The sequence below is a fragment of the Schistocerca americana genome, chromosome 3 (assembly GCF_021461395.2).
Source record: "Schistocerca americana isolate TAMUIC-IGC-003095 chromosome 3, iqSchAmer2.1, whole genome shotgun sequence".
NCBI lineage: Eukaryota > Metazoa > Arthropoda > Insecta > Orthoptera > Acrididae > Schistocerca > Schistocerca americana.
The window spans coordinates 400,842,400-400,858,157 of NC_060121.1; the positions used below are offsets into that span (position 1 = coordinate 400,842,400).

The 15,758-nt window shown below is 41.8% G+C and overlaps 1 long non-coding RNA gene across 1 annotated transcript; it reads right to left on the reverse strand.

Annotated features, from left to right (window-relative positions):
* Positions 1–859: 859 nt before the first annotated feature.
* On the reverse strand, positions 860–14,573 carry LOC124606939. Its single transcript, XR_006978750.1, has 2 exons — positions 14,330–14,573; positions 860–1,146 (listed from the first exon to the last, which is right to left on the reverse strand). It is a non-coding gene; the product is annotated as an uncharacterized LOC124606939 (long non-coding RNA).
* Between the last annotated feature and the right edge of the window lie 1,185 nt (positions 14,574–15,758).

Below are 15,758 nucleotides of genomic sequence, written 5' to 3' on the forward strand. Positions count from 1 at the left end.
AGAAAAGATTAGTGGTTTGCAAGTGCCGCTTCGTGTTTTAGGCATTGTTGGGAGATAGACGAAAGGAGCGGGGGAGGATAGTGTCTGAAGATGAAAAGACTTTGTGAAACCATGTTACTGGATTGTAGTAATGTAATCCTAGTGATAGTTTTACATGTAAACCGTATATAATAATCTGAACAGAGTTCCATCAAATTCTCATATTGTAGGCATTTCCCAAACAGTGCAATTGTTTGAATATCTGTTGTGCTGTTCCGTAGCATCATGCCTCAGTTACAGAACACACTACACAGATAATATAACCACATTAGAGTAGTAATCATTTAATTAAATTACAGAGCATGTGGAACATAATTCTGCTAACTCAGATCTTGCAAATTTTTTAAACTATTTTGGACGATTATCATCACGATTGTCTCAGTATTGTTTGTATTGGTATTTCCGTATTTTGTATAATACTTTCATATTTAAAGAGGCAGAGATTCATTACATTTAAAAATAATTAATGTGTGGATTTATGATACAGAGCAAGGTGAAAAAAAAATTCAGTGTTCCACTAGTGTGGTTAGATTACTAAACTGATAATCTAGCCATACAGAGAAAGCATTGTTGTGTACAGGAAGAAACGTTTATGTGGTACAGGTTATAAATGCATGGCAGGTACATTTTTTACTTTGCAGAAAATAAGTGAATTAGGTATCCTAGTGTATTGACAATACAGCAAGGCATGGCAACGACAGTTTCATAGATTCTGTTGAAGAACACCATACGTGACTGTGTGAATTTTGATAACTACAAAAATATGCCAATTTTAACTGTTACTTTGGCTTTTAGAAGTTTTAAGAAAATGGCTCAAAACTTTCAATAATTACACTTTTAATGGAAACACACAATATTAAAATACGAAATACAGTACGTATTTTACATGACATCATACAATAAATACTTATGGCTATTTGTATTTTTTGTTTCTTTTGCACTTCACCTAGAAATAAATAACTGCAGAAGTTGCTCTGCGGCCATTTGTTGGCTACAGTGATCTGCAGCAAGTGCACACGTTTCTAGTATCGGTGCTGCGACCTGGAGTGAAGAACATCTGCGTCTTCATCCCGAGCATCGACGATAGCCCGCATTACTAACAGTAATCTGTAACAAATAGATCATAATAGTGATTTCAATAGTTATTCGTTTACTCTTAGCTGTAAATCATTTAAATCATTTCTTGCTGGATATGTTGTTGAATTAATTTTATTATTATACACTTATTACACTGTTTTCCTTTGGAACTCTACGTCAGTAGCACGTAATCGCCTAATGCTTCGTTATATTTCGACAACCTCTTAAAACAAGTGAACAGAAATATTAAAATTGTATTAATGAATCAACATTACCAATAAAATAATAACAATCATTCTCGGGTAAAGAAAAACCTAACTGAGAAGTTTATGCGGGGTAGCCATTGATGATGAAGACATATCTCATCTGACACAACGTTGTTTGTAGTTATATTGCCACATTATTAAGTTATTTACTGATGCACTCATTTTCAACTGTATGACGAATTACAATGAAGTTAGTGAATGCTTTTTGGGAAAACACGCAACCATAAACAAAGGTCATATACACAATGAACCACACAACGAAGACAAATGGGCGACAGTGGTCTTTTCGACAGCGAAATTCGAAAAGAGAGCGTCTGTAAGCAAGTACGTAGCCATAGCACTACGCACTACCAGACAGACAAATCAGAATCTTCACCGCGGCCGAGAAGAAACTCATAAGCCTTCAGTGACAGCCAGAAAATAAACGTGTGGTTAGCAAATGTCGTGACTACCTTTTCATAAAGTTGATGAAGGAAACGTGAACACCAAATCCCATGTATAATTGCATACAAATAGGGACAGTTTCATTCAGGTCACGCAATACCAAGTTATTGTGAGGAGAAACTATTAAAGTAAAACGTTGCTGTAAACAGCAACAGTTAATATAACTGCAGTGCTATGAAGACGGTGAAGTAGGTAACTGTCCATTATAATTATCCGGGCTGTTATGCCGTGGTCGGTTGATGAATTCTGAGGTGATTCCCAACGTTTCGTCTCCGACTGCGGGAGACATCTTCAAGGGGGTCCGTAGCTTGACGGAAGGTCCAACACACACACTGGCTCGCACAATAGCCAGTGTGTGTGTTCGACCTTCCATCAAGCTACGGACCCCCTTGAAGATGTCTCCCGCAGTCGGAGACGAAACGTTGGGAATCACCTCAGAATTCATCAACCGACCACGGCATAACAGCCCGGATAATTATAATGGACATGATATTTCCGGCCGTGAAAGTTTACATGTTAGTATTAGAAGTAGGTAACTGCCGGTAGCAAAAGTATGTGAGGAACGCAATATAGCATTAGGATTAATTCAATAATAAAATCTGTAAACCACGACCTTGGGCTGATGTATCACTTGTTTACTGGCGACAAAATGCGAAATTAGAAATACAATTTTTTCTTCTTCAGAAACGCTTTTCTTGCCATCGCCAATCTAAGTTTTGTGTCATCTCTACTTCGAGCATCATCAGTTATTTTGCTTCCCGAATAGAAAAACTCATCTACTACTAATCTAACGCCCTCAGGATCGCCTGATTTAATTCGACTACGTTCCATTATCCTCGTTTTGCCTTTTTGATGTTCATATTATATCCTCCTTTTAAGACGTGTCCATTCTGTTCAATTGCTCCTCTAAGTGCTTTGCTGTCTCTGGCAGAATTACAATGTCGTCGGAAAACCTCATAGACTTTATTTCTTCTCCCTGGACTTTAATTTCCACTGTAAATATTTCTTTCGTTTCCTTTACTTCCTGCTCATTACATAGATTGAATAACGTCGGATACAGGCTACATCCCTGCTCCCTCCATTCTCAATCACTGCTTCCGCTCGACTCTTTATAACTGCCGTCGGGTTTCTGTACAAATTGTAAGTACCTTTTCACTCCGTGCATTCTACCCGTGCCACCTTCAGTGTATTCCAGTTAACATTGTCAAAAGCTTCCTCTAATTCTACGAATGCTATAAACTTAGATTTATTTTGGTTTAGCCTATCATCTATGAGAAGTCGTAGGATCAATATTGCCTCGCGTGTTCCTACATTTCTCCGGAAACCCAGCTGTTCCGTAAAGGATTCGTTTTAGAATTTAGAAACCATGACTTATTACACAGGTAGGTCGATAATTTTCACGCATGTCAGCATCTGCTTTCTTTGGGATTCGAATTACTATGTTCTTCTTGAAGTTTGCGGGTATTTCGCCTATCTCATACATCTTGCTCACTAGATGGAACAGTTTTGTCATGGCTGACTCTCCCAAGGCTGTCTGTAGGTCTAAACGAATGTTGTCTACTCCTGGGGGCTTGTATGATTCATGTCTTTCTGAGCTTTGTAAAATTCTTCAAGCAGTATCATGTCTCCCGTCTCATCTTCAGCTGCGTCCTCTTCCATTTCCACAATATTGGCCTATAGTATGTCTCCCTTGCATATACTCCCTTGTATATACCTTCTACATACTCCTTCCACCTTCCTGCTTTGCATTCTTTGCTCAGGACCGGTTTTTCATCTGAGCCCTTGATATTCATACAGGTGGTTCTCTTTTCTCCAAAGGTCTCTTTAACTTTCCTGTATTCAGCATCTATCTTATCGCTGGTGATTTATGCTCCTACATCCTTACATTTGTCTTCTAGCCATTTCTGATTAGCCATTTTGCACTTCCTGTAGGTCTCATTTTTTGGATGTTTGTATTCCCTTTCGCCTCTCTCATTTACTGCAATTTTATATTTCGTCTTTTCATCGATTCAATTTAATATCCCTTGTGTTACCAAAGGATTTTTGCTAGCCCTCGTCTTTCTACCTGCTTTGTCGTCTGCTGCCTTCACTATTTCGTCTCTCAAAGCTACCCATTCGTCTTCTCCTGTATTCCTTTCCCATGATCTTGTCAGTCGTTCCCTATTACTCCCTCTGAAACTTTCTACAGCCTCTGGTTCTTACAGTTTGTCCAGGTCTCACCTTCTTAAATTCCCTCCTTTTTGCAGCTTCCTCAGCTGTGATCTACAGTTCTTAACCAATAAATTTTGGTCTTCTTCCTCATCTGCCTTTGGAACTGTCTTAGAACTTAAAACCGGGTTCTGAAATCTCTGTCTTACCATTACGTAATCAATTTGAAACCTTTCGGTGTCATCAGGTCTCGTCCTCGTTTACAACCTCCTTTCATGTTTCTGAAACCAAGTGTTAGCTGTGGTTAAATAATGCTCTGTGTAAGATTCTACCAGACGGCTTCCTGTTTCATTCCTTTCCCCCAGTCTATATTCACTTGCTACCTTTCTCTCTCTTCCTTTACCTACTGTCGAATTCCAGTTCCCCATGACCATTAAGTTTTCGTCTCCCTTAACTATCTGAAAAATTTCTTTTATCTCATCATACATTTCCTCAATCTCCTCCTCATCTGTCGAGTTAGTTGGCATATAAACTTGTACTACTGTGGTGGGTGCGGGCTTCCTTGACTACAATAATGCGTTCACTATGCTATTCATAGTATCTTACCCGTGTTCTTATTTTGTTATTTATTTTTCAATCTACTCCTCCATATTCCCTTTGTGATTTTGTATTTATAACCTGTATTCACCTGACCAGAAGTCTTCTTCCTCCTGCCATCGAACTTCATTGATTCCCAATATATCTAACTTTAACTTACCCTTTTCCCTGTTCAAATTTTCTAGCCCACCTGCCCGATTAAGGGATCTGACATTCCACGCTCCGATCCGTAGAGCGCCGGTTTTTTTTCTCCTGATAACCTCATCCCCCTGAGTATTCTCCTTCCGGAGATCCGAATGGGGGATTGTTTTACCACCGGAGTATTTTCCCGAAGAGGATGCCATCATCATTTAACCATATTGTAGAGCTACATGCTCCCTGGAAAAAATTGTGGCTCTAATTTATCCCTTCTTTCAGCCGTTGGTAGCTCCAGCACAGCAAATCCGTTTTGGTTGATGTTACAAGGGCTGATCAGCCAATCATCCACACAGTTGCCCTGTAACTACTGAAAAGACTGCTGCCCCTCTTAAGATACTACTCGTTTGTCTGGCATCTCAACAGATACCTCTCTGTAGCACCTACGGTACGACTATCTCTATCGTTGAGGCACACAAGCCTCCCTACCAACGGTAGGGTCCATGGTTCATGGGAGGGAGGGAGAGGGGAGTGGCACTGTAACCTAGAGACAGCATTAAAACCAGGTAAAAGTAGCCTGACATTAATTTCTGGCTTTCAAGGAGAAAACAGATGCCGTTAAACATCTTAAACATAGTTTGTAAGGGAATGAAAACGATACGCATTGTAGCAGTTTTACACATTCGTCTCGTGTGGATCACATAGACCGTTAAGGCTGTCTCCAACCCTATATAAGATATTATAACGCATGTTTAAAAGGCGTTTGCAATGACATGTGAATCACCTCGTACTACTACCCATATTTCAGTGAGGATTCCAGTGAGGACTGGGGACGACAGATAGGTTATCGCATCTGTCACTGGATATCCGGTTGTTTTACAAATAAACAGGTAATGAAGTTTTAAACAGACTACAGTAATGCGTACAACAATGTACATTTACTTGTGGATACCACAAGGTTTTGTCTACAGCCAAATGTCACAGGTCCAGTAAAGGAATTTGATATTTATTCCAGTGAGGTCCGAAGCACCTACTAACAAAGGACTCGAATATTGCAGAATGTCGATGAAAACGAAAAGCTCCCACAGTGGCTACAAGTGAACTCTTCTTACACAGCACCTAGCACGTTGGCAGTAAGCATACCCTCTCGACGCAATCACATCGACTGAAACCGTAGTAATAAGTGTTTATCAAATGTTATAAGCTCTGCATGTACTTCACACCACAACGATACACACAAGGGCCATATAACCCTTTGTAGCTTTAGGTATGCCTCGCGTTATCTGGATTACACCTGCGTGTTGTGTGGTACATCTTCCAGGTAGCTCCTGAAGACACTAGTTAGGTATCAAAATAAAGATGTTGGGAGCCTTAGTCGAAACAATGGAAGCTCCTTTACTAATATGTAGAAAGTACCTCTACAGAAAATGTATTCTGGGGACACTTACAACGCCAGATTTGGTAAATAAAATGAAATTAACGATCTTACGCTAAGACCCTATACTCCCCATTACTGGACTTCAAAATCAGCAGCAACACTGGTAGAGGCTATTTTAGTGCTAATCAGGCTTCAGAATCGCATTAAAAAACGTGATTGATAACCTGTTTTGAGCAACTCTACGATAAAATCTACCAGATACTAGAGATACATATTAACAAAGAGTACTCGGATTTAGAAAGACTTGGATAATGGCCAAGTATCTGTGTGTTTGTGTACGTGTATGTGTATGTGTGTGTGTGTACTGATGGAACCAGGTATGATGACCACATTGGAAGTATCAACGGTAAATACTAGAAATGAACCATGTAGACTACTTCGACTACCGAAGTAGGTAAGGGTTTACACGGTGAAACTCTCATTGAAGGGGCGGTAAGATACAATGTGACGAGTCGAGCTGACCGTACCGTAGCAATAAAGGATACACTCTCCACGTTAGGAGCACTCACCTCAATTGTTAAAACAAGGAAAGTTGTCATTTGCCATAGCAAATACTTGTTACCTTATCATAACTACAGACAAATAATAAGGTATGAGAAGGCTGACCAATTGGCGAGGATCGTAGCAAAAGAACGGAGTAAAAGAGTGACCCATTCCAACTGTTGATCTATCCGAATTGCTGTGATCAGAGACAGGGTCAAAAGCAAATGAGAGAAGAAGAGGAAGATCGAAGATCTGCACGACGGCACCTGGCACTAACATATCCATCCTCATACACCGAGAGCACACTCTTACGCTGAAAATTGGTATGAGAAACGTATGGCCAGTGGCAAAGGGACCAATAGACAGCTCATATTGACCATTTCCAGACTGAAATTTAAGCATGATTGCTACCTACAACAGCTCCGTAGAACCGTAACACAGCCACCACACTTCGACTGTGAGGAGACCAGCACAACTATATATTACACGTTGGTTGCCGTACACATGGAAAGGAATCATACTGCCTACTTATCGAGTTGGTTAAAATTTATCAAATAGTTACACTGGATGTGTCAGTACGCTTGTCTACAGTGAATAAAAACATTCTTATGTTGCTTGTGCAATTTTTGTTTAAAGTTGACACTAAATTATATCGATCTCTCTCTCTCTCTCTCTCTCTGTGTGTGTGTGTGTGTGTGTGTGTGTGTGTGTGTGTGAGGGACCGAGAGAGAGAGAGAGAGAGAGAGAGAGAGAGAGAGAAAAGGAAAGGGTGTGTGTGTGTGTGTGTGTGTGTGTGTGTGTGTGTGTGTGTGTTTGTGTCTGCTACTGCTAGAAACTAGTACTTAAAGTAATAGTGTAAGTGATTTTGGCTCCTTTCCCTATTTATATATTATAGACGAAGAATCAAAAATTTGTGTTTTAGATTACTCAGCAATTTGTGGAAGAGAATGATTTCTTCAGCGGACGACATCCCTGTAAGTTTGAATTCGGGTGTGCGTGTGTGTGTGTGTGAGTGTGTGTGTGTGTGTGTATTTATTTCTGTTATTTAAAAACTGGTTATTAACATAATTGGGGAAGTAATTTTGGTTCCTTTACTTCAATAATACAGAAGAAGAATGTGAAATTTGTGTCTCAAATTTCTAAGAAGTTTGTGGAAGAGAATGATTTCTTCAGTGCGAAGGCAGCCCTGTTCTGTTTGAATTGGCTTTATTGGTGTACCCAGAGGCTGCTGAAAAGTAAGTAAAGAAAAAGTTTACATAGGCATTATCATATTTTAGGCATCTGTAATATAACGGCAATCGTATCAAGTGCAGAACAACCACAATCCCACAATCTTCTAGAATGTTAGTGCCTGATGCAATTGGTTATGAATAAACTCTATTACCGGACAAGAACAGCTTAGATAAAATATTAATGGTATTTTTCAGTAATCTGGGAACATATTTTTACGACTTACAGAAAGAACGTTTCCGTGCCAAATTTTTACAAATAATTCATTCCGATATGCTGTGGAGTCACAGTGGTGGTTTCGGTGGAACAGCGTCATTCATCTGACGTTAAGCAATAACCGCAAGCGACATGTTACGATTCGCTTCTGAGAAATATTTTTAACTGCCAGCAAGCTAAACTGAGTGCTAACAGGGACACGGCATAAGACTAGGCACAGTGTAGTCCTTAGTTCCAAGTGGAGTTCTTACGGAGATATTATTTAATGACACATTTTGCAATAGCAATTTCGTTTCATAAAGAAGCTGTCTTTATACAACAGCAGCGTCGGCGAACGCTTAAAGAGTAAACTCCACTGAAATTTTCCAATTTTTCTTATATATTAGTATTCGTGTAGTATTTATTGGACGGAATGTAATGTAGAAAAATGTACTTCTCACATCATCAGATAGAGTTTGAACAATTCTGCACAGATTTTCCAGTTGAATGTTCGTGAAGTTATAAAACTGTAGCTTTTTATTATTACAAGTTCATGAATGATACCATTATCGCTCTTAATCGTTTATAACCACCTCCAATATATAAATGCATGATTTTAGACCTTATGGATTCGACTTCTGTCCATAAACAGAATCATATCTGAAATACTAATTTATATGCTCCAATTAAATCTAGAGGTTTCTAGAAGAGTGTATGTGTTAATTCTCGTAGAGACCACCATGTGTATATTTCAGTAGCTCAGCAATTATACCACGCTAGGTATATGAAAAAGTTTGAAACTCTTATGACAGTTAAGATTGCAGTACAACCATAATTACAGAAATCGGGCACCAATACAAAGGGCAAAATATTCCAAAGAAAATCACAGCAAATATCTTGGCCAGGATTGAAAATCAGTTCGCAATACTGACGTATATCGGCAACTGCAGCTAATTCGTGTAACTCATGTTGCATTTGAGAAACATGGATTGGAAGCGGATGTGGACTTCTCCGTTGATTTTTTGAGGTACGCAATGGAGGTGGGCTTCGACTCATTAGATCTTTTTGACGCACCACACAGATGTGGATCTGCACCACGAACTATTTTACTAAAAAAATATTTAATTTCTGTATACTATACACTTTCGAAGATTTCAGGGTAATACCTACGTCAGTATGCGACTCTACTTTGGTTCATACGTTCCTTCTCTTTCGTAAACCACGTCACGTCCTACAACTTATTTCGTTCAGTGGGACAAAAACAATTCGCATGTTGTTGTATTACTCGTTACTAGAAAGTCGATAAATAAAAATCCCGGGTTGCAGACAATGTGGCCATAATGTTTCAAGCGGATGAATTTGATCTCGTCTTTTTTCCGTGCAGGGTTACAGGTTCAACCCAACCTGCGCAGAAAATCCGTTGAACTATTTTGAGAAAATCTAAATATTTCTGAGAGCTTTGCATTCGAATATTCTTTCCGACAGCGTACTTCAGATGAGGCACCCTTCTTTCAAAAATATTTCCGCAGTTAGTTTTCCAAGTTAAAAATAGCGTACACTTCTTCTAAAACATCTCGGGACTCAAATATTACATATTGGTATAATCACGGATCTTCCAGGTACTTTATACTTAATGTATGTTTCCACTGCTTTCATATGTGGTTACAGTTTTGCAACGTCTACGTGCGAACTTTAACCAAAAAACGTACGACCATTATTGAATGCTGCCTCAGGTGTTAAAGAAATGATGGATTAGGCTTGTTACCAATTTTCAGCATTTTCAGATGATTTTATGTTGATGATAAAGTGTCGAAAAGAAAGAGTTTCACAACCCCGCGATGTTTCAAATAAGATTTTCATTGAAACACAGGCAAGTTTTATAATAGGTATAAACAAAATTGTTTTGCGGGTGAACTTACGTTGCTGTGCAACATACGTCAACGCAGTTATAACAGCAAGTACTTCACGACGAAGCGTCTCTGTATTGCGAAGCTAATTTTTCGCTGTGATGTCGTTCTCCACCGATAAGGTGTTAGGTCTGTGATTCGCTTAATTAAGGAGGGGTTTTCAAATTGTACTTTAGTTGGATAGAGCTGTGTCAAAAAAGAACATGGAAACAAGAAAATTCATTAAAGAAAAGACTAGTTGCAGATACTGTCATACAATAGATGTCATGTGCAGTGCTAAAAAAACTCCTTTTTAACTACGGGAGGAAACAACCATCAGTCAGACATCAAACTCAGTAATGAGTCGGTGGTGTATGCTAACACACTATAAATTTAACTATTGGACTCGACATTTGTTAAATACAACAGTGAAATGATGTACGGGGCTGTCACAGTTGAGTTGTGGTACTGGATGTCCACAAAAATAACTCGGGATAGACTCAAGTAATAAATTGTTTTTACTGAATGTATGCTGAACTGCTACAATCAGTTTACTTTTCTCATATTTCATCAAACTGTTCCACTATTTATCTCTCGTCAACACCGTCTGAAACAAGGGTGCTTATTGTGAAAAAATTACTATCGAAATTAAATAGACTTCTCATTACAGCATTACGAACACACGACTGCACTGTGATGTTTAGGTGGAATCTTAAGTTGACATACGATGCATTACTCACAAAAATATTGTCGTTTTGTTTTTTAAACAGTTTCAACCAGAATCGCTGTGTGACAAACGTAGTTTTTTAATACTTTTATTGCATCAGCTGTGGTCGTTCACTAAATTTCACCCTCTTCTGGTGCCTACCGAACGCGCAGCACACTACAACAAAAGCCTCTTTACCAATCTAAAAGAAATGACAGGAAATAGGTATTAAAATGAACACACACACACAAACAAGTATTCCACATCCCACTACACGATTCTCTATGGATGCGCTCCACTTTGCCGCCCCCCCCCCCCCCCCTTTTACATCTGTTCACCATCTAATCGAAAGAAATCGTCGTCAGGATCTTGCCTCCGTAATCAAATTACGTGGCTTACATTTAAGGAAAAACATGGTTTAAGAGTTGAAAGTCTATCAAAAACGTAATGTAATGATTAATCAAATACTGTGAAAAACTTTCTTACACAGAAGCTGAAAGTCGCCAGACAGACATACACTCCTGGAAATTGAAATAAGAACACCGTGAATTCATTGTCCCAGGAAGGGGAAACTTTATTGACACATTCCTGGGGTCAGATACATCACATGATCACACTGACAGAACCACAGGCACATAGACACAGGCAACAGAGCATGCACAATGTCGGCACTAGTACAGTGTATATCCACCTTTCGCAGCAATGCAGGCTGCTATTCTCCCATGGAGACGATCGTAGAGATGCTGGATGTAGTCCTGTGGAACAGCTTGCCATGCCATTTCCACCTGGCGCCTCAGTTGGACCAGCGTTCGTGCTGGACGTGCAGACCGCGTGAGACGACGCTTCATCCAGTCCCAAACATGCTCAATGGGGGACAGATCCGGAGATCTTGCTGGCCAGGGTAGTTGACTTACACCTTCTAGAGCACGTTGGGTGGCACGGGATACATGCGGACGTGCATTGTCCTGTTGGAACAGCAAGTTCCCTTGCCGGTCTAGGAATGGTAGAACGATGGGTTCGATGACGGTTTGGATGTACCGTGCACTATTCAGTGTCCCCTCGACGATCACCAGTGGTGTACGGCCAGTGTAGGAGATCGCTCCCCACACCATGATGCCGGGTGTTGGCCCTGTGTGCCTCGGTCGTATGCAGTCCTGATTGTGGCGCTCACCTGCACGGCGCCAAACACGCATACGACCATCATTGGCACCAAGGCAGAAGCGACTCTCATCGCTGAAGACGACACGTCTCCATTCGTCCCTCCATTCACGCCTGTCGCGACACCACTGGAGGCGGGCTGCACGATGTTGGGGCGTGAGCGGAAGACGGCCTAACGGTGTGCGGGACCGTAGTCCAGCTTCATGGAGACGGTTGCGAATGGTCCTCGCCGATACCCCAGGAGCAACAGTGTCCCTAATTTGCTGGGAAGTAGTGGTGCGGTCCCCTACGGCACTGCGTAGGATCCTACGGTCTTGGCGTGCATCCGTGCGTCGCTGCGGTCCGGTCCCAGGTCGACAGGCACGTGCACCTTCCGCCGACCACTGGCGACAACATCGATGTACTGTGGAGACCTCACGCCCCACGTGTTGAGCAATTCGGCGGTACGTCCACCCGGCCTCCCGCATGCCCACTATACGCCCTCGCTCAAAGTCCGTCAACTGCACATACGGTTCACGTCCACGCTGTCGCGGCATGCTACCAGTGTTAAAGACTGCGATGGAGCTCCGTATGCCACGGCAAACTGGCTGACCCTGACGGCGGCGGTGCACAAATGCTGCGCAGCTAGCGCCATTCGACGGCCAACACCACGGTTCCTGATGTGTCCGCTGTGCCGTGCGTGTGATCATTGCTTGTACAGCCCTCTCGCAGTGTCCGGAGCAAGTATGGTGGGTCTGACACACCGGTGTCAATGTGTTCTTTTTTCCATTTCCAGGAGTGTATAAGTCCCTCTATTCATACTACATTTAAATAATTTGCATGGGGTACTGGTTTGGTAGCACATCTTTGAAGAATCGGCACGATGGAAGTATTGAAAGTCACCTATTTCTAAACATATAATGACATCTTATAAAGTAATTATTTTATGGATAATCTAAGTTTGTTCAGCAGCCTAATCCTGCCAAGACATCAAGTAACATGGAAGTTTACACTTAATTTACGTTTCCAATTCTTCCAGCTGTGGATAAGGCTCTTCGACCCCTGGCATCGCCGGCCGGGGAAGCCGAGCGGTTCTAGGCGCAACAGTCTGGAACCGCGCGACCGCTACGGTCACAGGTTCGAATGCTGCCTCGGGCATGGATGTGTGTCATGTCCTCAGGTTAGTTAGGTTTAAGTAGTTCTAAGTTCTAGGGGACTGACGACCTCAGAAATTGAGTCCCATGGTGCTCAGAGCCATTTGAACCATTTTGAGCACCTGGCATCATTTCATCAAGAAAAGTACATGCGTTTCGAATACTGCCTTACCCGTTAAAAATGAAGGATGGGCTGGTTACGAATTTTCAGCATTTTTGGAAATTTCTGTCGACGTTAAAGGTCGACAAATAAGAATTTTACCGAATGGGGCGTTTACGATTAGAGCACGATAGAAACACAAACAACGCAACTGATTTTATAACACCCATAAAAAACTTATTTTAATGTATTTTTGGCCTTAAATACTACCATCATAATCAGCGATTATCTAAGCAATTAACACTTCATGTACGTTCCCAATGTTTTTATCTGTGGATATAGTTTTGTCGCCACTTTGTATGCAAACTTTTTTCTTGGCGATAAGCCACAGGCGATTCAAACGCAGAATGGTATTGAACTTTACGTTTACTTTCATTGTGAAGTAATGTTTTGCAAGGTAGTTGTCCAGTAAACCGAGATTTTGTAACATGTCTCATACTCACATAATTGTCGCCTAAACATCACATTGTTAACGTAAATTCGTTACATCATAACGTAAAAGTTGTTTGGGATTTACAGCAGATTTCGGTAACAATAAGTGTTTATATTCTAGGGTCTTTGTCTTTTATGAAATACATCAAAAAAATGTTCAGATGTGTGTGAAATCTTATGGGACTTAAATGCTAAGGTCGTCAGTCCCTAAGCTTACATACTACTTAACCTAAGTTATCGTAAGGACAAACACACACACCCATACCCGGGGGAGGACTTGAACCTCCGGCGGGACCAGCCGCACAGTCCATGATTGCAGGGCCTTAGACCGATCGGCTAATCCCGCACGGCATGAAATACATCGCGTAACACCTAGATAGTGGCACATGTTCTTACACTTGTTAGTGAATCCGCGTACAGTTAAACTTCATTTGAAATAGAGGATGCAAACCGCGCAGTCCACACTTCGTTTTGACCACTTTATGATGTGGCACATGTAAAGGGCTAGTTTCATAAATGTATTTATGTATGTGTGAAATTTACTGCTAGTCAGATTTTCTGATTGATCTTGTAACCATTTCTTAGACTTTCACCGCGATTCGTTGTCTTCTAGTTGAGATCGGGTGTTCTGCCGGTGGTCCGCGTCTTTCCAACAGGGTATTTCAGTGAACACCTGATGAAGACGTCGAGCTACGGCGTGGTAACATTGTGTTGGGAAGACCCGGAACACCGGCAGAACAACCGTTGACAACGAGATGACAACAAATGTGTTACGTTACATAGTAGAGGGTTTAGTTAGTACCTCAGTGGATGACCACTCTGCAACGGCCGCCGAAGAATTTTGATCCCGGAGGGCAGGCGTTGACCTTGAGCTTGGGGAAGTAGAGCGGTCTCGACGCCCAAGCGACGTCCGTCAACGCCGCTAGAACGACCACCAGGACGAGCAGAAGCAGCAGCAGTGCGGAGCGGGACCGGAGAGCCATGGCTGGAGTACCGCCTTCCACCGTGCCGGCGGCATTCTTATACCTGCGCTGCAGGGTCGCGATTTGCGCAGTTACCGGGCGCCCATTCTTCTGAACGCGACCGAAAATAGCAGATCGGCCAGATACCGCGGAAGTTGCGGCCGGCCGCTTCCCCTGTGACCACAGCGGCGGACGTAATCTCGGCGTTCAACAGTCTCTTTCCTGTACTTGGTTTTTTAAGCAATTTGCATTCGTAGCGATCGGAATGATTAGTGCCATTTTTGTGGTTGTCGGAATGATAGCGTGTACTTGTTGCTTGGTTCCACGCATCCGGTTGGCAAACCACGCAAGTTTTACCTAACCTGAAAGTGACAGAGACACTGGTCATCGTGAGTACGTCATGCGAAATCCCACTATCGTGACGTTACATTCATTCATTCCCGGAACTTTGTCACAGACTACCAAAACCACCAACAGACTACCAAAGAGCCAACGCTGGCGTGTTGCCTGTACTTTATAGTCAACACATCATGAACCGTATGATAACTCATAAGACGAAGAAACGAGAAACAGAATTTTATTTGCAGTGCCACTTGATTAATATCTCCAGCGACACATCCACAAGCTTCCGCCTTCAGTGTATACATCTGTATAACTCTCTACTGACTGTGTGTGTGTGTGTGTGTGTGTGTGTGTGTGTCTGTGTGTGTGTGTGCGTGCGTGCGTGTGTGTATGTTTGTGTGTGTGTAACTGTTTCAGTTCATTCAGCTGTGTAAGGTAGGGTTCATCAGAGCACAAACGTGTGCACACACACACACACACACACACACACACACACACACACACACACACTTCCAATGGTCAGGTTTCACTGATAAATGCACCATTTCACTTCCATACTTTTTCTGGAGAACGCTACTTGCTTGAGAATGAATAGGAACTCGAATTTTGGTGCTCAAATGTTTCAAATGGCTCTGAGCACTATGGGACTTAACATCTGAAGTCATCAGTTCCCTAAAACGTAGAACTACTTAAACCTAACTAACCGAAGGACATCGCACATCCATGCCCGAGGCAGGATTCGAATCTGCGACCGTAGGAGTCTTGCGGTTTCGGACTGAAGTGCCTAGAACCGCTCGGCCACCACGGCTGGCTAATTTTGGTGCTCTCAACCAAAATCACGCTCAACTTTGACGTACATTAAACCATGGATATAGTACACTCGAGACATTGTTTTCTTCTTTCTCAATGAAGTAGTTCATAGGTTTA